The sequence below is a fragment of the Globicephala melas genome, chromosome 16 (assembly GCF_963455315.2).
Source record: "Globicephala melas chromosome 16, mGloMel1.2, whole genome shotgun sequence".
Taxonomy (NCBI): Eukaryota; Metazoa; Chordata; class Mammalia; order Artiodactyla; family Delphinidae; genus Globicephala; species Globicephala melas.
In genome coordinates, this window is record NC_083329.1 from 59950655 (window position 1) to 59973551 (window position 22897).

General features: G+C 48.5%; 1 long non-coding RNA gene across 1 annotated transcript; it reads left to right on the forward strand.

Moving 5' to 3' along the window:
* The first annotated feature begins 1502 nt into the window (after positions 1-1502).
* On the forward strand, positions 1503-22823 carry LOC132593678 (uncharacterized). The gene is made up of 3 exons (XR_009559428.1): positions 1503-1662; positions 2347-2611; positions 22520-22823. It is a non-coding gene; the product is annotated as an uncharacterized lncRNA (long non-coding RNA).
* The last annotated feature ends 74 nt before the right edge of the window (positions 22824-22897 follow it).

The window sequence follows — 22897 nt, forward strand, 5'->3', positions numbered from 1 at the left end:
CTTAGTACCTCAGAAGGTGATCTTATTCAAGAATAGGGTAATTGCAGATGTCTTTAGTTGAGATGAGGTCAATAGGGTGGACTCTATCCAATCTGACTGGTGTCCTTATAAAAAGGGGAAATTTGGGCACACGGAGAGAGCCACATATACACAGGAAGAACACCATGTGAAGATAAAGGCAGAGATTGGAGTGCCGCTTCTATAAGCCAAGGGAAGCCAAAGATTGCCAGCAAACCATCAGAAGCTAGGAGCAAGGCACGGAATAGATTCTTCTTCACAGCCTTCAGGGGGAATCAACACTATTGATACCTTTAGACTTCTAGCCTCCAGAACTGTGAGACAATACATTTCTGTAACTGGCCACCCAGTTTGTGGTAATTTGTGGTAGGCTGTTATGGCAGCCCTAACCAACCAACGCAGTGGTAAAATGAACACGTCATAAAATTTGCTGTATTAACCATTTTAAAAGTGTGCAGTTTAGTGAATGAAGGAGATTCACATTATTGGGGCGCCATTTTTTGTTTTTAGCTAGGGAAAAACCCAAGACTGTGGGAAAGTTGGAAGCCCAAGTTCCATATCAGCTTCTGCTTAGCTGAGTGACCTGTTTCATCATGTGTGCAGTGAAAAGGCAGGCAGATGACTTCCTGCTCTGATACTATCATTGCCCGTGTGGAGAAATTATAATAGTAATAATAGCTAACAGCTTATTGAGCAATTATTGTGTTCCAGGACCATGCTAAGGGCTTTTTTTTTTTTTTTTTTTTTTTTTGCGGTACGCGGGCCTCTCACTGTTGCGGCCTCTCCCATTGCGGAGCACAGGCTCCGGATGCGCAGGCTCAGTGGCCATGGCTCATGGGCCCAGCTGCTCCATGGCATGTGGGATCTTCCTGGACCGGGGCACGAACCCATGTCCCCTGCATCGGCAGGCAGACTCTCAACCACTGCGCCACCAGGGAAGCCCCATGCTAAGGGCTTTACAAGGATTATCACTCTTGATAATCACAATAACTTTATCAGGGAGGTATCATTAATCCCATTTTACAGATGGGGAAATCGAACCTCAAAAAGATTAAGTGCTTGATTTTGACAGCCCTGGGATTTGAATGAAGCTCATGACCACTGTGCATACTGCCTTCTAGCTCTTTTGGCTGCACTAGCCTAGGAGGAAATTAAAAGCATAAGGTACTGATCAGATTGAAACATAGTTTATGTTTATGCCAAATCAGCCAACTGCCCTAGAGCCCCCATTGCACACGCTGTCACACACCAACCCAGCTCTCTCATGTCCCTGTGTTCTTGGGGAGGGACTCTGAAGAGTCCAAGAATTCTGAATTCCAACTTGACTTTCCAGGTCATTCTGAAGGTTTATATATGGAGGTAGGAAAATAAAACATTTTATTTGACAGCTTCTTAGCTTGACTTGTACATTTTGGATAGCTAGACATGTGGTATGTGGGTTTCCATTTGTGCAGTGCCCCGAAGGATAGAGGCAGCCCCGTTACCATGGTTCCCCCGAGCCAACAGATCTCCAGTGGCCTCCCAGTGGCAGCCGGAGCTTGGGACTCTCTCAGAGTCAAAAGGAGAAGCCATAACCTCTGAGCACGGACCAGGCCAGGATCTGCCCTCCAGCAGTTTCACCTGTTTCCATCAAGGGGCAGGAAGGTACGTTGCTACAGCGTGAGGCGAAGCCCAGCTCACCCACAGGGCCTGACTTACTGCTTCACCCGCTGCAGAGGCTGCTTCTCTGTAACGCACACCCACCTGCTCAGCCCAGGTCCGCCTCGGTTCTCTAATCACATTTGTTTTCTATATCCCTCTAAAAAAAACACCTCTCTGTTTCCCAGAATAGAAAAGGCTAGAGCAGGTTCGCTGGCCAAGGAGAAGGAAAGACAAGGTTGAAGAGACAAGACAGAAAGGGTCCTGGAGAAGGCAACAGGGTGGTGGGGAACATAGGGAGAGGGCTGGGGACCCTCAGCCTCCGGGGGCAAGCGAGAGAGCAGTAGAAGATGAGTAAGCTGGAGGGCTCAGCGCGGCAGACTGGGCCTGCTGGGAAGAGCAGCTGTGCCTGATGGAAGAAGTGGGGGAGGGGGAGGGGGGCGGCTTAGCGAGGCCCCCGCGGCGGCCTCTTGGGTGGACTGCAGTCCCACCGCAGAGCCCCAGTGGAAACACTGACTCCAGCTTAAGGGTTGACCGAGGAGATGAGAGGAGGTGGAAAGTGGCTAAAAAGCCCAAGTTTGGCTGTCGCCCCGTTCAAATGCCTTTCTTCCACAACACCCTGCAGCTGTGACCACACTGATGGGCTTCCAAAGCACGATGGTAACCTGTTCCCCGTGCCCCTCACGGCAGGCCAGGCAGTTGTTAAACCCGTTTCACCAGCGAGGACATGAGAAGTGGACAGGTGATGTGCCTCACTCAAGGTCACATGGCCAGGAAGGTGTGAACATAAGGTGAGGCCAGCAGCCGGACGTGGGAAAGGAAAACCAGTGGCCAGATTCCAGAGAGGATACACAGCGCTCGTCATCACCACCATCAGAGCTCCCAGCGACTGAGCACTTCCTGGTTGCCTGTGCTCTCGCCCAACCCCCTGAGCCTATGGGAAAAGGCCTTTAAGGTAATTATTATCCCCATTCTACAGATGAGGTGTCTGATGTCCAGCGAGGTTAAGTCCATTGCCCAAGGTCACACAGCTGCAAGTGATGAGATTGACAGCCCAGGTCAGAGGGCAGAGTGTGTGCTGGCCTGGTCCACAAGTGTGAGCCTCTGCTATGAGTACACATGAGAAAAACCCACAGAGAACACATATGCGAGACAGAGGGCCTGATTCCAAGCAGCGGGGAACAGCTGTGTTGGCAGGAGGGGGTGAGAATGTGTGTGTGAGCGCAGCTTTGACAGCAGCCAACAGCGCGTGGGAGTGTGTTGACAGCAGGGTGTGGGATGGCAGCGCCATCGCCATGTGTGTTTCTGCTGGCAGCGGAATGTTCTGGTCTGTGTTGATAAACAACAGTTTGGGCAGGCGCGAGGCTGGAGCAGGGACAGAAGAGAAGCACTGGGGGTGGGTAAAGGCGGGGGGGGAGGGGGTGTGCCCGGGGTGATGGTGACCCAAGCCTGCAGCTCCCAGAACGAGGGGCCTCAGGGTGGCGGCTGTCATTTTGTCGGTTGACCTCATTGGGTGCGCAGTCTGGGTGTGGATCCCTTTGCAAACCACCTGATGCCCATAAACATGAAAAACAGGAGCGGGGGACACACTGTGAGGAAGAGAGCGTTCTTCCTGGGTTGGTAGTGGCACCGATGGAGGTTTAATCAACAGCTGAGGCCAGTGTAAACACATCATGATTTCTGTGGCTAGGCAAATTCCTCAAAAGTCAGCTTCTTGGAAAAAGGGGCACCCCTGAGACCATCCCGGGTCATGACTGTAACTGGAGCCCCTGCATCTCACCCGCGCCTCCTGGCAGACACAGGTGTAGGCCTGCAAGCAAGGGCATCTCAGCCTGGGAGTCACTGCATGAGAGACTTCCCGGGGCTTGGCCCCAACCCCATCACTGCCCTGGCAGGTCCTCCCATCAGAATGCCCCTCTGCTTGCTCCGTCTCCATTAGCTGAACTGTATGCTACCTCCAAGACCCTAGGTATTCCTCACCTCCTCCTGGATGCCTTCCAAACCATCCGGAGGGCCTTAGAACTGCCTCTTTCAGAACCCCAACTGCTCTTGTTGCCAGGGCCTCTCACACAGGCCTCACCATGTGGATGTCGCCTAAACCTGTGCTCTGTGCGGGGCACTGAACTGGGCAAAAACAGGAGGCTATGAAGACCCCTGAAGCCCCAGTAGCCGCCCTCAGGAATCTTACAGCTCAGTTGGGGTGCACAGAGGGAAAAAACAGGAATGAGGGTGTGAAAGGCTGAGTGAGGGCGCACAGTAAATGTGGTGGGAGATCAACAAAGAGAGCCAGCACTCCTGATCTGGAAGGGGGTGCAGTTAACACACAGGGGTGAGGGGGTAGCCCTGCCCAGGTAGTTTCAGCTCCTCAAGTTCAGGGATCTTCTGAAGCCAACACGTGGCAGCTGCTAAATCAATGCCTGGGGTTCCATGATTGAAAGCGTCCCAACCACCCTCTGAAATCGTTGTTTGGGAACTGGAGGCTCCCCCACCGCCCCCTGCCCTCCGCAGGGTTGGAGGAAGGAAGCTTTGGCCTGGCCATGCTAGTGGAGGAGGCTGACGCTGCTCTTCCCTGGTCTGCTGGCTGCCGCCTTCCTGCCAAGGGCCTCTTATTCCCCAGGGTCGGTTATCTGTACCCGACTTGCTGCCATGTCCTGGCCCTTCTTGTCCTCCAAAGTTCCCAGCTCCTGATCACCCCAGAGGCCAGGGCAGAGAGAAACAACTTAGACTGAGGCTCCTGGTGGCTAATCACAGACGCATTCGTTCTCCTTGTCTCAGGCTGTTCTCTTGTAGAAGTTCAGCAAAACCATGTCCCTCAGTTCTCCTCATGCGGCCCTGTTAAGAGACAGACCTGCTTTCCTCCGTACACCCAAATGGAGTTACTCTTGGCTTTAATTTCCTAACAGGACCAACCTTACCAAACACAGTGGCTGGCTGCATCTATGTTTCCATTTGAACAATGTCAGAAGGGCCCTTACCCCAAAACATCTTCCCCACTGGCCCATGGAGGTTTCTGAAGTTGCACTATTAGTCCGATATTTGGGAGACCTTATAAAACTATGATTCGTGTGTACTTAAAAATGGTTAAAATGATAAATTTTATGTTATGTGTATTGTACCATGAAAAAAAAATTTTTGGAAGGATGTGCTCTAAACTGTCAACAGCACTGTTTTCTAGATGATAGAAATTTGGGTAGTTTTGGGACTTCCCTGGTGGTCCAGTGTGTAAGACTCCACACTCCTGATGCAGGGGGCCTGGGTTCGATCCCTGGTCGCGGAACTAGATCCCACATGCATGCCGCAACTAAGAAGCCCGCATGCCACAACTAAGACCTGGCATAGCTAAATAAATAAATATTTTTAAAAAATGAACCCATGTCATTAAAAAAAAAAGAAATTTGGGTAATTTTACATTCATTTTTATACTTTTCTATATTATTTGATATTTTTAAACAACTGGGCATATACTATTTGATTAGAAAGGAAGATAGGGATTCTCTGGTGGCTCAGTGGTTAAGAATCTGCCTGCCAATGCAGAGGACACGGGTTCTATCCCTGTTCCGGGAGGATCCCACATGCCGCAGAGCAACTAAACCTGTGCGCCACAACTACTGAGCCTGCGCTCTAGAGCCTGCAAGCCACAACTACTGAGCCCACGTGCCACAACTACTGAAGGCCACACCCCTAGAGCCCGTGCTCCGCAACAAGAGAAGCCACTGCAATGAGAAGTCCATGCACCACAACTAGAGAAAAGCCTGTGTGCAGTGACGGACCCAGTGCAGCCAAAAATAAAATAAATAATTTTTTTTAAAAAAAGAAAGGACAATAATACCCTCTTTGTTTTGAGAAATAAATACTATGACTTTCAAAAAAAAATAATACAATTCATCCCCTGGAGAGGCAACACCTTAAGTTAGTATGTGTCTAACTTTTCAGATCAGGGAGTTTTGAAAAGGATCCCCTAGAGAGGATTGAAGAAATGCAGGTTCCCTGGCTCAGGTGGCCAAGCAGCCCCGGTGGTTCTGAGAACAGCCAGGCCTTCAACTCCCAGTCTTGGAGATGTGTTCTGGGAGCTGCCAGAGCAGTGGGAAGGGAAGGGGGCGAGCTAATGCCCTGCCACCCTGACCTGCTGTTGCTGACACTCCCTCACAAGGCAGGGCCAAGACAAGGTGTTCCCAGTTCCTTTAAGTGGGAGCCTCCACATGCCTTTCCTTGTTTAATAGATGCTTTGGGGAAACATGCACCCAATCTCTGGGCCTGGATGAGGCCTGGAGAGGTCATTCAGTCCATCCTCCTGCCTCTAGGCAGCACTGGCATGATCCCAGCTGGGCAAGCCTTGTTTTGAGGAGTTGGGAAGCTGGGCATTCCAGACCCTTCCTTGCTCAGTCATTCTCGTGTCTAAACATTTCTAGCCAGGAAGTCCTTCATCATGTCTAATCCAAACTCTCTACTCCATGAGTTGCCATCCTGTGGCTCTTGTGGGTCTGGTTGGAGACAGAAAAATGCTTCTTGCTTCCCTGCCTTCTCCAGGTCAGGAGCCACTAGACCCTTGAATCAGAACCAAAATCCTAACTGGCTGTGTGACCCTAAGCAAGTCACTACGACTCTTTTTTTTTTTTTTTTTAATGTTGAGCCTTCTTTTAATTTATTTATTTTTTATTTTTGGCTGTGTTGGGTCTTCGTATCTATGTGAGGGCTTTCTCTACTTGTGGCAAGCGGGGGCCACTCTTCATCACGGTGCGCGGGCCTCTCACAGTCGTGGCCTCTCTTGTTGCAGAGCACAGGCTCCAGACGCGCAGGCTCAGTAGTTGTGGCTCACGGACCTAGTTGTTCCGCGGCATGTGGGATCTTCCCAGACCAGGGCTCGAACCTGTGTCCCCTGCATTAGCAGGCAGATTCTCAACCACTGTGCCACCAGGGAAGCCCACTACTACTCTTTGAGCTTCAGTTTCCTCACCTGTAAAATGGGGCCAATGACGTCCATAGTGCAGGAACTGAGAGATTAAATGAGACTGCAAATGCAGATGCATGGAAGAGGCATACAACTTGCTGCTAACATGAGGCTATAATTATTATTTATAATAATAACCACCCATCCTGGCTGAACCATTGTACAAAATCATTTCCACTGTGGTGGTACACAGGGTAATTTTAGGTGATACAAAAACAAGTATTTTAAATTAAAATTTAATGTGTGTTAGAAAAAAATGAAACTGACACACCAAATCCAGGATTTCACAAATATTATTGCTTAGAACAAGGGCAAGTTAAAACAACAACAATGACAATAACAACAACTGAACATTGTTTTAAAGAAAAACTATTAAGTAAATAATACTCTGGGTAGCACAAGGTTAGGGCAGAAATCATAAAGGTGGTGTAAGAAATGCTGGCTGAGGGGAGACAGCAAAGCGGGGAAAGGAGGCTGGTTCTTGAGAGTGGGCAAGAGTTGCTGAGTCTGGGGAGGGCTGAGAAGGGATGTCCCAGAGGACAGGAGGAGACACCTGTTGAGCGGATGTTGAGCATCCTGCCCACAGATGCAGCCCTTTCTGGGTTCTGGAACAGTCTGTCTCCCCCAGAGCTGGGCTGTTACCAACTCCAGCAAGGCTGTTGGGCAGGCACAGTTAGGATTTCCTGCCCATATTCATGATCGCCAAGGCTCAGTGCCCTGTCTGCATCCAGCTGTCCTCTCCAGGGGGAATTGGACAACTCAAACCCCACCCTTGAATCCCTCCTGCAACATTGCCCATCCATGGTTTGCGAGCCTGTGGTGTGGAACTCAGCCAGTGACTGGAAACCACAACATCCCCAATGGATCCCCCTCTTCCACGCTCAACGTGGGGTTCGGCAAAGATGCCCTGGCAAAAAAGGTCCTCTGAGACCCGCTGTGTGCCAGGTCCCTGTCTGGGCACCAGGGACACAGAGTGAAAGAAGCCCCTGCCTTCCAGGAGCTCATAGCCAAGCCAGGGAGACCCGCCTCTCACAGCCATTTCAGAGGTTTTGGAGGAAACAGTCCCCTCTGCCTGGGGGTCCTCAGCCTCCCAGCACCAGACATCCTATTGGAAGAGGACACCACCTCCCTTTGCCCCCGGGAAGAGGCTCCAGGCCCCTCATTTATCTTCCATCTCCCAGGCCCAGGACTGAGCATTGTAATGCTTCCTCTTGAGCTGGGGTTTTTCAGGCCCCGGGGGTGTGTATATGGATGGGTTCTCTGGAGCTTGAGAGCCCTCTATGAGACAATAAAATGTTTGTGTTTTCATTTTGGAATACTCTAAAAAAAATCAATATAAACATATTCTATATCATCTGGATGCCTTGCTTACAGCCGATTATGTGAGCACAAAATTTTGGTATCTACCTTTGCATTGATGTTTATGGAAAGCAGTCTTTTTTCTTTTTAAAGTAGAAGCTACGTGCAGAAAAATATACAAAGCTGAAGTATAGAGCTGGATGAATTTTCACAAAGAGAACACATCTGTGAAACCAACACTCAGATCAAGAAACACAATATTATTACTGTCCCCTGGACACCCTCCTTAAGACCTTCCACACTCCCCAGAGGTAACCACTATCCTGACTCCTTTGAACTTGATATAAGTGGGTCATATAGAATGACTCTTTGGTCCCTGGCCTCTTTCTCTCAACCTGATACCATGAATTTCATCCACGTTGTTGGCGTATAGCCGTAGTTGACAGTGGTTAGCTTCTAATCCAGTGTTTCTCAAAGTGGGATTTTCAGAAGTGGTTCTGGAGGGTCTATGACTCTACCATTTGGAGAAAAACAAATGTGGGTACCTGCTGGTTCAGAAGGGTATTGAAACAGCCAACTGCAGGGCACACAGTCCTGTCCTGGGCATTCACTCCACAGCCTAGGTCCTGTCGCAGTCCTCCTGACTTGCGGTTTCCCCATGCATCAGGCTCGCCCAGGCCTCTAGGTCTTTGGAGATGTTGTTCCTTCTGCCTGGGACTCCCTTCCCTTGCTCATCTGCCTGGCAAAGGCCTACGTGTCTTGTGACCTCTGAAAGGCTGCCTCCTCTGTGAGGTCTCCCCTGGCTTTGCTGGGCAGGCTCAGGCACCCCTTCTCTTGTGAGGCCTCTGTGTTCTGTCCAGGTTGTCCCTGCAGCATTTATTCACACTTGTGCGGTCCTTGAAGGTCTGTCTCTCTGTTTGACTGTGGGCTGCTTCTTCTTCCTCTTTTTCGTATTAATTGAAGTATAGTTGATTTACAATGTTGTGTTAGTTTCTGGTATACAACAAAGTGATTCAGTTATTCATACATATACATATTCTTTTCCATTATGGTTTATTACAGGATATTAAATACAGTTCCCTGTGCTATACAGTAGGATCTTGTTGTTTATCTATTTTATATATAGTAGTTTGTATCTGCTAATCCCAAACTCCTAATTTATCCCTCCCCACCCTTTCCCCTTTGGTAACTGTAAGCTTGTTAGTTCTATGTCTGTGAGTCTGTTTTTGTTTTGTAAATAAGTTCACTTGTATCATTTTTTTTAGATTCCACATATAAGTGATATCATATGGTATTTGTCTTTCTCTTTCTGATTTACTTCACTTAGTATGATAATCTCTAGGTCCATCCATGTTGCTGCAAATGGCATTATTTCATTCTTTTTAATGGCTGAGCAGTATTCCATTGTGTCTATATACCACATCTTTATCCATTCATCTGTCAATGGACATTTAGGTTGCTTCCTTGTCTTGGCTATTGTAAATAGTGCTGCAGTGAACATTAGGGTGCGTGTGTCTTTTCAAATTAGAGTTTTCTCCAGATATATGTCCAGGAGTGGGACTGCTGGATCATATGGTAACTCTATTTTTAGGATCTTTTTTAAAATTTACTTATTTTGTTTATTTATTTTTGGCTGCGTTGGGTTCGTTGCTGCGTGCGGGCTTTCTCTAGTTGTGACTAGTGGGGCTACTCTTCGTTGCAGTGCACGGGCTTCTCATTGCTGTGGCCTCTCTTGTTGCGGAGCATGGGCTCTAGCCGCGCAGGCTTCAGTAGTTGTGGCTCGCGGGCTTCAGTAGTTGTGGCTCATGGGCTTCAGTAGTTGTGGCTCACGGGCTCTAGAGTGCAGGCTCAGTAGTTGTGGCGCACAGACTTAGTTGCTCCGCGGCATGTGGGATCTTCCCGGGCCAGGGCTCGAACCCGTGTCCCCTGCATTGGCAGGCGGATTCTTAACCACTGCACCACCAGGGAAGCCCTATTTTTAGTTTTTTAAGGAACCTCCGTACTATTTTCCATGGTGGCTTCACCAATTTACATGCTAGACTGTGGGCTTCTTGAGAAGGGGAGTGTGGAGTGATGCTGCATTCACTCTCAGAGTGACCAAGGAGGCACTTACTGCACCCCCCAACCCCCAGAGCCATCAGAGGCAGGGGCGGGGTTCTCTGTGCTATTTCACCTGCCTTGTTAAATATGCAGCTCAGGTGGCCCCAGCATCCCTGTATCATCAGCAAGGGTGGACAGCATCAGAACAGTGGCATGGGGCTTCCTTGGACAAGCTACCACGCCAGGGAATTAAAGGCCTGGAGAGCCCTGCTTGGACCCAACGCCGGGCCCTAGGGCCCAAGGGTGAGATACTTTACCAGGCAGGCATCAGTTTTCTCATCTGTAAAATGGGGACAATGAACCTGGTCACCTTTCTCTTTCCTGGGTAGAGGACGAGGTTAATGAGTGCCCAAGGCTGGACGTAACTGTACTGAAGATGGAGTGCAAGCTGCCCAGAGGCAAGGTAGTGGCCTCGGTGACCCTTGGTTCTCTCTTCCTGCCTGAAGGTCTGTGAGACCCACAGTTCGGCTGTGGCTGCTCATCTTGGTCCCCCACCCTGTCCTGGGTGAGTCTCGGCTTGGAAGCCTTAAACTGCGTGCTAAGCACCTACTCCACTCATTTCTACCTAAATTTGCCCAGCCCTGTGCCCTGCCCCTGCAGTGCTCCGGCCGCTCCAATACAGTACATTGGGTGTCCTTGTCCCTTCTAACAGAACGCTACTCGTACGTAGTGTTCCTTCTGCAGGCAGCCTTCTCTTAGCAGTGCTGTTCACGTGGGGCTCACCTACACGGTCAGCATTTGTGAAGGGTTTGGGCCCTAACTGGCCCTCTACTTTGACACCCGCCCCCCCCAACCTAAGGTAGAACTGGGGCCGCAGACTGTGACCTGGCTGGTCCCTGGAAGAGTGGGCTCCGCCGGATGGGGGTAGCAAGATACAGTTCCCTGTTGCCGTGACAACTAAAAGCACCCCCGTGAGCCTTTTCATTGGCCACGGAGGTTGAGATCCCGCCTCCGCTATCGGAAGGCACCAACCCGAGGCAGACTGGGTGAGACCCCACTGGGGCATTAGAGGGGGTGACAGGTTTCGCTTCCCATCCGGCAGGAAGACCCACGGGCACATGATCCCACTTCTCATGGACATCCTGGCTACAGTGGAGCTGTGTCCAGGAGTCGGTCGCGGGTGGAGGTGGGGAGCATCTCGCTGGCCTTTTCCTCTGGCGGGGCTGGCTAGACATGGAGCTGGGTGAATGGACCGGGGAGGAAACAGTTTTTCTTACCAGCAGTTCAGGCCCGGGAGGTCTGGCTCCTTGGGGCTGCGGCTGGGAGGTCCCCAAGGGCTGTCAGGTGGAGGCGGGGAGTGGGGGGAGGCTGAGGAGGAAAAGTATTAGGGAAGGGGGTGGGGAGGATCTCACTAGTAAAAGAGGCAGAGGTTACTGGAGGTAAAGGTCGGCTTGGAGTCACAAAAGACCCGGGTTCGAATCCTCTCTGTCCTCGCCAGCACACAGGTGCCTCCCTCTCTCTGTTTGGGGCGAGGTTCGAACACTCATGACTTTTTGCCGATCCTTGCGCTGAACACCCTGGGACTTTTCCCTCCGTTATGCCCTCAAAACGACCCTGAAATAGGTGGGTGCCGTTTTACAGGTGAGGAAACTGAGGCTCAAGGAGGCTACGTGGGAAAAGCCCAAGGTGAGCTCAATTCCCAGACGTGAGAAAGATCCGGCGGGGGTTGGCGGGTTATCGGGAGGGAAGTAGGAGGTGCCGTTCCCACCCCCACCTCCAGGCATCCTGGCCTGTCCGGAAGGAAGGGTAGTGCCAAGCCTTGAGGCTTGCGTGGTTTCCTCTAGCAAAACTGCCGTCAGGCTCTCTCTGGGGGGTAAACCGCCTGGAGCCTTCTCCAGAAAGTTCCCTGTGCAGGAGACTGCGGGTTAAAGATAGAGCCGCCCTCAGGGAGGAAGGGAGAGAGTGTTTATAACTCCTTTTTGCCCTTTCAAAACTGTCTAGAATTGCTAATGGAAGCCCTCATTTAACAACAACGGACCCACTTAATTTAGCCTAGCTGGGATTGAGACCTCGCCCCACCATGGGACCACACTGACGTGCTCCAAGGGAGGGACTGAGCCAGTAGAGGGGCGCTGGATTTAGCATTGGATTGGACATGATCTCTGAGCCTCACATCCTTCACCTGTAAAATGGGCTTGATTAGATCGTGAGGGCTAGGAAAATTAATCATGACCCCCACTAGAGTCTTTCTTGGTGGTACCTGTGATCTGCATGGACAAGGCAGTCCTCCCTGCAGAGTGCCCCCCACACCACCACCACCCCCAGAGATTCCTGGGACCCCTCAGAGTTACAGGAAGAGGCTTTTTCCCAGATGCCCTTGCAGTTCACCTCCTGGGGCCAGATTCATTAACAAACACTTACAGAGCACCTAAAAGTTGATGCTTTTTGAATGTCTAACATATGTCAGGCTCTATGTGAAGTGTTGGACCCTGACCAATTCTTTTAATCATCCTAGAACAACCCTTCCTTTCTCCTGAGAAATGCTATTACCATCATCCCCTTTTTGTAGATGAGGAAAATGAAATTTATAGAGAGGTTAAGAAAGTTCACCATGGAAATTTCAGACTCTTTCTGATGCAAATGACAGAAAGCCTGACTCAAACGGGTTTATGCCAAGAAGAGAATTTACTGGCTCTGGGAAACTGAAGGAGGCTCAAAAACGTCATAAACACTGAATCCTTCCACTCTGCCATGAGTGGTCTTCGGGGGCTCCAGGTTCATAACATCCCAAATTCCAGGTTAGTAGAAAAGGGTCTCTTCTTAGCAATTGCGACACAGGTCCCAGGATTTACTCTAATTAGACAGTTGGTGGTCACATGACCACACATAAAAGGCCCTGCCCAGGAAGATTTATTGCTGATTGGTGGGTCTGGTCACAGGCCCCATGACTGCAGCCTCACCTGTTCCAATGAGCTGAAAAGGAAGACGGGAGGAATGTTTCTCCAAAGAAGAACCAGAAGAGATGGGAGATGGATGCCAGCTTCTAACTCTACCTGTGTCCTCCACGCTGAGGTCAAAATGTCACACAGTTGAAAAGAGGTAGAGCCTGGACTGAGCCCTGGCAGTCTGACTCCAGAACGCATGGCCCTTCTACTACAGGTGCCAGCCTGGTACTAAGGTCCTAGTAGAGAAAACATAGATGTGGAAGATGAGGCTCCCCACCCCTTCCTCACTGGTCCCAGGTCAGTCCTCATCGCATCTGGTGCCCATCCCCACCTCTGGCCCTGGCTCCTGTTGTTCCCGAGAGGGTTCCTGGAGCCTTTCTGATAGCTGGGCCTGGGCTGTTGCCCACCATGCTGCCAAAGGCACTCCATATTTAGCTGAAGTTATGCACTGTCCTGGGGTCTAGTTGCTTCCTGTTTCTCCAAGCAGAGGGGAGGTTCCTTGGGGACTGAGACTGTGTTCTCCCTTCCCCTGTGTGTGGTCCTCCTCTGGGACCTGGCAGCATTTGTGCAGCAGGCAGCAACCGTGCTTGTGAGGGACCCTAGGAAGGCCCTTGTCTACCCACTATATTCCTCCTTTACTTTTTTTTTTAATGTATTTATTTTATTTATTTATTTTTGGCTGTGTTGGGTCTTTGTTGCTACGCGCGGGCTTTCTCTAGTTGCGGTGAGCGGGGGCTACTCTTCGTTGCGGTGTGTGGGCTTCTCACTGCAGTGGCTTCTCTTGTTGCAGAGCACGGGCTCTAGGCACCCGGACTTCAGGAGTTGTGGCTCACAGGCTCTGGAGCGCAGGCTCAGTAGTTGTGGCGCACGGGCTTAGTTGCTCCGCAGCATGTGGGATCTTCCCAGACCAGGGCTCGAACCCGTGTCCCCTGCATTGGCAGGCGGATTCTTAACCACTGCGCCACCAGGGAAGCCCCCTCCTTTACTTTTAAAAATTCTATCATTAGATGGGATTTCACTCCTTTAATTCCTGTTAAGATTCAAATTCCTCTGAGAGCGGGGGCATAGTCTTGTTACTCATTCACACTTTAGTGAGAAATAATTCACAGAATCCTTCCTGAGAGCAGGCTTTGTTATCATGGCCACCATTTATTGAGTGCCTGCCATGCACTCTCCACTGATCTAAGAGCTTCTCATACATTATCTCATTTAAATCTCACAACTCTGAAGTGAGTACCGTAATTTTCCTTGTTTTACAGATAAGGAAACTGAGGCCCAGAGAGGTTAAGCATCTTGCCCAAGGTTTGCAATCAGTGGAGCAGGAATTTGAATGTAGGAAGTCTGGTTCCAGAGCCCACACTGCCTATCACTCCACCAGTTTAATCCCTAACACTCTTCAGTGTACAAACGTATTCAGTGTATTCACAGACATCTTTTGGACCTTCCTACAATTCAGTGAGGTAGTTGGTACGATCATCCTCATTTTACAGAGGAGAACACTGAGGAGGCTAAGTTCAGTCAGCTGGCAACAGGGTTTAGACCCAGCACTCCCATCTCAGCTCAACTCTCCTCCCTAGACCACATGCAGCAGCACACAGTGATAGGAGCCTTGAGGCAGCTCCTGGGTGGGAGAGGGAGGGTGCAGTGGGCACGGAAACTGGGAGAGCCCAGAACGGAGCTGCTCCTTCCTCTCTTCTCCCCCTCCTCCTCCCTCCATCGCTTCCTTCTCTCCTTCCTTCCACTCATTCATTCACCTACCTGGGCATCTACTAAAGGTAGAGGCTGTGGGTAAGAATGGCCAAAACAAGTGTCCCTCGTGCCGTCACAGGGCAGACAGTCTAAAAAACAAACAAACAAAAACACTTGCTATATCTTAAGTGTTAATGATGAGCTGGGCCCTGTGCTGAGTACTGGACATGCGTCATGCTCAGAGCCCTCTTTTTCAGGTAGGAGACTGAAACTTAGGAAGGGTCCCAGCATCTCACCATTAGGCTGAATTGCCTCCGTCTTGGGGTGTAGTGAGGATCCAGTGAATATTTTTGGAGTGATGAACACGCACACACACAGCCCAGGCTTTGTGACCCCAGCACCCAGCACCAGAGGCAGCCATGTGTGCTGTCTCTGGCACCCTCCCTACCGCCAGGAGCCAGGCCCTATCCCATACAGGAAGATGATGGGGAAAGGCCATCTCCCAAAGCAGGGACAGGATGGCACGCTTCAGGACCTCTGGATTGAAACTCCCAGGGAAATTGAATGAGAGTGATCTAACCAGAGATCCCAGAGGGAGAAACCAGGGCTGGGGGTGGGGGTGCGGGTGGGGCAGGGAGGGCAGGCTTTTAGCGTGGCTTCCTTGTGCCACAGTTTCCTCTTCTGTAGGGTGACTTGCTCACAGCTGTGTCTGAAGTGTGACCCATCAGAAACTTCCTAGAGCTGGCTGGACGCTTCATCCTCCCCACTTTCTGACCTGGTTCTCCCAGGCTCTTCGTGGGGATTATGTTTCCTACTTTACAGATGTGGAGACAGGGCTCGGAGAGGCTGACCCCCAGCCACATAACGAGCGTTAGAAATGCGATGAGAACCCACCAAGGTCGTGAGTCTATTGCCCCAGCAAGTATCTCCTAAGCACTCAGTGGGGTCTGAGCTGTGCCTGGGACATATAGCAGTGAGCAAGACACACTTGTCCTACCTCCAGAGGCACCAGTCCCAGTAGCGGGGGACAGACAAGGGAGGAAATGTTGAGAATGTTGGCAGGACAAAGTGAAGAGCCAAGAGAGACCACAGAGGTCGGCTCAGGGCTGTCTCAGCTCCCGCACTTGGGAGGACCCAGCAGAGCAAAGGTTTGGGGGCTGGAGAGTTGAACTGGGGAAGGCTGGGCTCCAGGACCAGTATTCCTGGCTCAAGTGGGGTGCTGACTGGGAGAGGGAGTTGGAGCTGCCTCACCCTCAGAAATACCCATACCAAGGCCACTTTCGGCCTCTGCCTGCTGCCTCTCAGGCCATGCTCTGCCTGCCAGGAGTTTCCATCCTTCAGTTTCCTTGTCTTGGGTGGTTTCCTGCCCCACCTGCTTTCCTGGAGCCCAGTTCACCCATCACTCCTGCCAGACATGTACCAGGGTCACTCTGAGTAACTGCAGGGACCCAGGGTGACTTCACCTGATTCAGTTTGACTCACCCTCCCCATTTCTGGAAGGTGGCTCTTGGCCATTCTTACGTCATGCTTCAGCACCCAGGGCCTGTGGGAGTGGCATATCCCCCTCCCCGCTCCCAGCAGTTCACCGGGTCTGTGTCACAGAGGGGAAGTGCGGGAGCCCTGAAGAGGGAGACCTCACACACCCAGATTAACTCACTCCGTCTACAGCTCACTTTGGACTGTTTCCTTTCCAGTGATCGCGAACATTCTCCAGTCTACTTTCTTGTTTTTAACAGGAAAAGGATATTATCTAGGAAGACTAGCTGTTGTTAATTGACCACTTACTATGAGCTGGGCAGTCTGTAGGTATCATCAGAGTCTCAAGCATTTCATTATTGGTCTTCATTTTCTAGATGTGGAAGCCAGAGCTCAGAGAGGGGACTTGACTTGTCTGAGGTCACACTGCAAAGAATTGGCTGAGCTGGGTTTGGAACTCAGGTGTACTTGACTCCAGAGTTGTTTAGCCAGGGCCCCACTCCTGACCACGCCCTCCAGCTGCCCACAGGTCTGGGAGGGCAGAGGGAGATCATTCCATCCCCAGCTTGAGCCTGCCCAGATCCAGGCACCCCCACTAGGACCCCTTCAATAGTGGTGCTGGAAGGGATAGAAGCTTTGAGAGGAGCCACCGTTTGCTCCACCCAGGGGTCTTAGGGCCATCGCTTTCTTGGTGGGCAGAAGCCCAGACCCACATAGCGCCCATGGGAGGGGATCCTCTTGTGAGTGGGCCAGACATGTGCTACTTGGTGGGATTCGTGACTGGTCATCCCGCCTCATTTTTAGGTGGGCCCAGGTCTGCCACCTCAGCTCTCCACCCTTTCCCTTCCACAGCCACTCCCCAGTCTGCTCCAAATCCCTCCCCCGGGCCTCTCGCACCCAACCTGCCTTCACACCAGATGAGGCTGCACAGCCCACAGTGGCCACTAGTCACGAGTGGCTGTTGGGCACTTGAAATGTGACTAGTGCAGCCAAGGAACTGAGTTATCATGTTATTTAATTTTAACCAGTTTACATTTAAGCTTAAAAAGTGCTACTCCATGCAGTGCTTAGAAAACACAAGTATGTTTGGAACAACTTGAATGTGAGGATCTACTTTTTCAACTGCAGATTTTAGGAACTCTAAATACAGATCGTTTTCTGAGAAAAATTTAGCAAGGGTTTTACATGTAAACTAGCCACCAGATCTTGAAGACTTAGTAAAATAAAATGTAAAAATATCTCATTAATATTTTTATATTGATTATGTGTTGAAATGATAGTATTTTAATATATCAGATTAAATTTTTAAATATTATTAAATGTTTAAACTATTATTAAAATTACCTTTGCCTAATTATTTTGTAACGTAGAAAATGTTTAGAAACATTTTCAATTACTTATGTGGCTCTTATTTCTATCAGATAGTGCTAGTCGAGAGGGTAAACGTGTGGGTTCAAATTTTGGTTCTGTGTATCCTTGAGCAACGTAACCAGTCTCTCTGGACCTCAATTTCCTCACCTTTAAGAGAGAGATAATAGTAGTACCTCCCTCACAGAATTGTTCAGAGGAATAAATGAGATAATGTTTGTAAAGCGCTTAGCACAGTGCCTGGCATATAGTAGTGCTCAGGAAAAAAACGACAATATTATTATAGGCTTCCTTTTATCATAGCACCCAGTTGCAGTTCAATTAAACTCAACAATATTTATGGAGGGCTGCTATGTGCCTGGCTCTGAGGAGTCGATGAAGAACAAGCCAGATCACAGCCTCTGCCCTTGTGGAACTCCCATCCTCCAGGAGGGAGGTGGCCGCTGAAAGAAACAGGGAATGTGCAGGTAGTGAGTGCTCGGGAGAAAATGAAGCACGGAGATGTTGCTAGAGGCTGCTGTAGCAGGAGTGGCGAGGGAAGGTTCCCCTGTGGAGCATGACCGATGTGGAACCACCACGTGACGCTGTGAGGGAAGGGTGTTTCCGGCAGAGGGAACAGCTAGTGCAAAGGCCACTGCGAAGCCCCTGTGACTGCAATCTGTCTCCTGTATTGCACCATCTGCTTCACCAAACTTTCCACTTCTCTCATCCAACTCTCTCCTGGCCACTGCACTATCCCTGTGTTCATGGCAACCTTTGTAAAGCTGGTCCAACGTTATTCCCCATCTCATCTGCTCTCCTCTCTCCTGTCTGCCCCGGAAAACCTCCTCCCTCCTCTGGCCCTCCAGCTCAGGTCCCCTCTTCTAGGAAGTTTCCCCTGATGGTTCCTGTCCCCACTGGTCTCTCTCTGGGATTCTTCTAAGACTGAACACTTTGTTTTACAACATCCCAGTTCCCATCTTGCCTCTTCATCTTTCTGGGGCAGTCATGCCTTCCCCATAGACTTGCCCCTTTTCCTAGGGCTGGAACCAGAATCAGGTCTTACACTCTTCCTAGCACTCAGCCCAGCCGTTCATTAACACCTGTGGATTGCCAGGTCCTGGGAGAGGCATGTCTGCCTGGGCAGAGTGGAAAATCCCTGGCTGAGGAAAGGGCCATGGAAATTTCTTCTTAACGTTTTCCTTCCAGACTTGGACTTGCCCCAGAAAGCAGTCAAGCATTTGCCCAGTGCCCTGCAGGGCGGCCTCTGTTCTTCCTCCTGCCCCCACCCCCAACCCACCCCAGGCTTGAACCCAGGGAACAGTGACAGGGTGGGGCTGGGGAGAGGCAGCAGCTGGCAGCTGAGCTCTGCTGTAAAGAATCGCTCTTGATGTCATCCAGTCCCACCCCCTCAGTTCAAAGATAAAGGAACAAGGTCAATGGCAAAATCATGCTAGACTGCGGGTCTCTCCTCTCCCGTTGAAGCTCATTCCATTGCTCCATGTTCCTTGGTTTCCTCATCTGTAAAATGGGAATAATAATAACAGTACCTCCTTCATAGGAATGGTGATATGTGAAGTGAGTTAAAGATGTAGAGATAAATATAAGCCCTAGGTCTGCCCTTCCTCTAGCCCCTTGGTGGAGTGTGCAGTTCCCATTCTTCCAGCTTCCAACTTCTGGGGGTACTTAAAAGAGGGTTTGAAGTTATCACCGGGGGCTGGCAGGTTCCAAGGAGGATTGCCCGGTGTCATCTGTACACTGTGTCCACAGCACATCTGGCTCACATTTGTCCTGCTGCTTTTTAAATGTCCGTAGATGCAATTTTGGTGAGTAAAATATGTATTCACTTAACATTGTTACTGAAGTCACAGGTTTGTAATATATTTGCTCAGTCAGTGATAGCAAAAGTCAAAATTTTTGGAGGATGAGAATTGGTTAGGGGCCACTGGGGCAGGTTCTCCAGTCCTCAGCCCTTCTCTCCTGGGAACCCAAGCCCCTCTCCTGTCCTCTGAGATGTGCCAGCCCAAATCAGCTCTACTATTCTGTCACCAGCCCTCAGATTACCCCCTCCCCTCCCCTCCGAGGGAATGGGAATGTGGGCTGGGGGGAGGCCTAGGTGAGAGAATGAGAAAAGCTGCCTTCACATGCTCAGGGCTGAACTCTCATCCGTCCTCCTCTGGGAACCTGTCCTCACTCTGTCTCCAAATTTCTAGAACATATAGGATACTGCAGATCCATCGCCCTCATTTGGCTCTTTACACCTTACTACCTGTAGGCGTGGGTGCAGTGGGCTTGACTGTTGGGGTAATTTGGACCTGGGCTGAGATGTGGAGAGGCATAAAAGTGCTTAGAAGTATTGTGCACTGTTGGTGGGAATTTAAACTGGTGCAAATTGTATAGAAAACAGTATAGTGGTTCCTCAGAAAGTTAGAACTAGTATTATCATATGATCCAGCAATTCCACTTCTGAGTATATACCCCAAAAAAGTGAAAGCAGGGTCTCAAAGAGATTTGTACACCCACGTTCATAGCAGCATCATTCACAATAGCCAAAAGATGGAAGCAACCCAAATGTCCGTGGATGGATGAAAGGTAAAGCAAAATGTGGTATATCCATACAGTGGAATGTTATCCAGCTTTAAAAAGGAAGGAAATTCTGACATTTGCTACAATATAATTGAACCTTGAAGACCTTGTATTGAGTGAAGTAAGCCAGGCACAGTAAGACAAATACTGTATGATTCCACTTATGTGTTGTATCTAGAGACATCAAATTCATAGAGACACAAAGTGGAATGGTGATTGCCAGGGGCTGGGTGGCAGTGGGGGATGGGATATTGTTATTTAATGGGTATAAAATTTCCATTTTGCAAGATGAAAACGTTCTGGAGCTTGGTTTCACAGCAATGTGAATATATTTAACACTACTGGACTGTACACTTAAAAATGGTTAAGATGGTAAATTTTATGTTATGTGTATTTTATCACAATTTAAAAAAAAAGTGTTTGGAAGTGGCTCCAGTGGGCCTTTCCAGGAGATGGTGGATTTGAGATGTCATGATCCTTTCTGTCCTTCTTTTCTTCCATACATGTGCATTGAGAATTTTCTATGAGCCAGGCACTGTTCTAGGCACACAAAAAATGTAGGCTGACATTCTGTTAGCAGAGACAGACAATATATAAAATTTGAACCAAAAGGCTCATGGCTTCTCTTTGCTTTCCTTTACTTAGTGAAAAATTTACCGTATTTACACTAAATGGGACCCTAATTATGGAGCTATAATTTATGTTTTAAAACTTCTAGAGCTCATTTTATGTACTTTTTCATGTGTGTTAAAATTTTTTTAATTGAGGTATAATTTGCATACAGTAAAATGTGCCCTTTTATTAGGTGTTCAATTCTATGGATTTGAAAAACATGTACTTAAAAAACAGTTTTATTGATATAATTTACATACCATAAATTTCACCTATTAAATTATATTAATTTTATTATATTAATTATTATATTACTAATTATATAACAGTTATTATATTAATGGTTTTTAGTATATTCACAGAGTTCTGCAACTCTGTGAATATACTAATTTAGAATATTATCATCACCCCAAAAAGAAACTCTATACCTATTAGCATTCACCCCCAACTCCTCCCAGTCCCCCAGGCCTAAGCAACTAATCTTTCTATTTCTATGATTTGCTTATTCTGGACATTTCATATCCATGGAATCATACAATATATGGTCTTTTGTGATTTGCTTCTTTCAATTAGCATAACGTTTTTGAGGCCCATCAAATGTGGTAGCATGGATTATTACTTCATTTCTTTTTATTGAAAAATAATATTCTGTTATATGGGTATACCATGTTTTGTTTATCCATTCATCTGTTGATGGACATTTGGGTTGTTTCCACTTCGATATTATGAATAATGCTGCTATGAAAATTCATGTATAAGTTTTTGTGTGGACATATGTTTTCATTTCTCTTGGGTATATACTGAGAAGTGGAATTGCTGGGTCATATGGTAACTGCATGTTTAACATTATGAGGAACTACCAAACCATTTTCCAAAATGGCTCTACCATTTTACAATCCCTCCAGCAATGTATGAGGGTGCCAGTTTTTCCACATCCTTGCCAATACTTGTTCTTATCCACCTCTTTGATTATAGCCACTCTGGTAGTATGAAATGGTATCCCACTGTAGCGCTGATTTACATTTCCCTACTGACCAGTAATGTTAAACATCTTTTCATAAATGCTTATAGGGCGTTCATATATCTTTAAAAAAAATTTTTTTTCACAAGTTTTTTTGGTTGTTTGTTTTTGTTTTTGCTGCATTGGGTCTTCATCACTGCGAGTGGGCTTTCTCTAGTTGTGGTGAGCCGGGGCTACTCTTCCTTGCGGTGCATGGGCTTCTCATTGCGGTGGCTTCTCTTGTTGCAGAGCATGGGCTGTAGGGTGCGTGGGCTTCAGTAGTTGTGGTGTGTGGGCTCAGTAGTTGTGGCTCACAGGCTTAGTTGTTCAGAGGCATGTGGGATCTTCCCAGACCAGGGATCGAACCCCTGTCCACTGCATTGGCAGGCAGATTCTTAACCACTCTGCCACCAGGGAAGTCCCTCTATATCTTCTTCGAAGAAATGTCTATTCAGATCTTTTGCTCATTTTTTAATTAAGATGCAAGAGTTCTTTATGTATGCTAGGTGAAAATCACTTATCTTATATATGATTTGCAAAATATTTTCTCCCAGTCTGTGAGCTGTCTTCTTACTTTCTTGATTATGTCCTTTGGAGCAAAAATGTTTTAAAATTTTATAAAGTCCAACTTGTTGATCTTCTTTTAAACTTGTCTTTTTGGTGTCATATCTAAGAAATCATTGCCTAATCCAAGATCATGAATATTTACTCCTATATTTTCTTCTAAGAGTTTTTATAGTTTAGTTCTTCCATTTAGGACTGTGATCCACTTAAATTTTTGTATATATATACTTAAAAAAAATTCTGGTATTAAGATATAATTTACATTCAATAAAATTCACCATTTGAAGTATACAGTTTAATTTGTTTTATCTTATATACTTTTAATCCTTCTGTATTGGGACATCCCTGGTGGTCCAGTGGTAAAGAATCCGCCTTCGAATGCAGAGGACATAGGTTCGAGGAACTAAGATCCCACGTGCCGCCGGGCAACTAAGCCCACGTGCCACAACTACTGAGCTTGTGCACCTCAACTAGAGCCCGCCAGCCGCACACTACAGAGCCCACGCACTCTGGAACCCGCGCACCACAACTACAGAGCCCAGGTGCCCTGGAGCCTGTGTGCCACAACTAGAGAAGAGAAAACCTGCACATCACAACTAGAGAGGAGCCCACACACCACAACGAAAGATCCCACATGCCTCAACGAAGATCCTGCGTGCTGCAACTAAGACCTGATCCAGCCAAAACTAAATAAAATAAAATTTTAAAAATCCTTCTATACTGTTAGATTTTTTT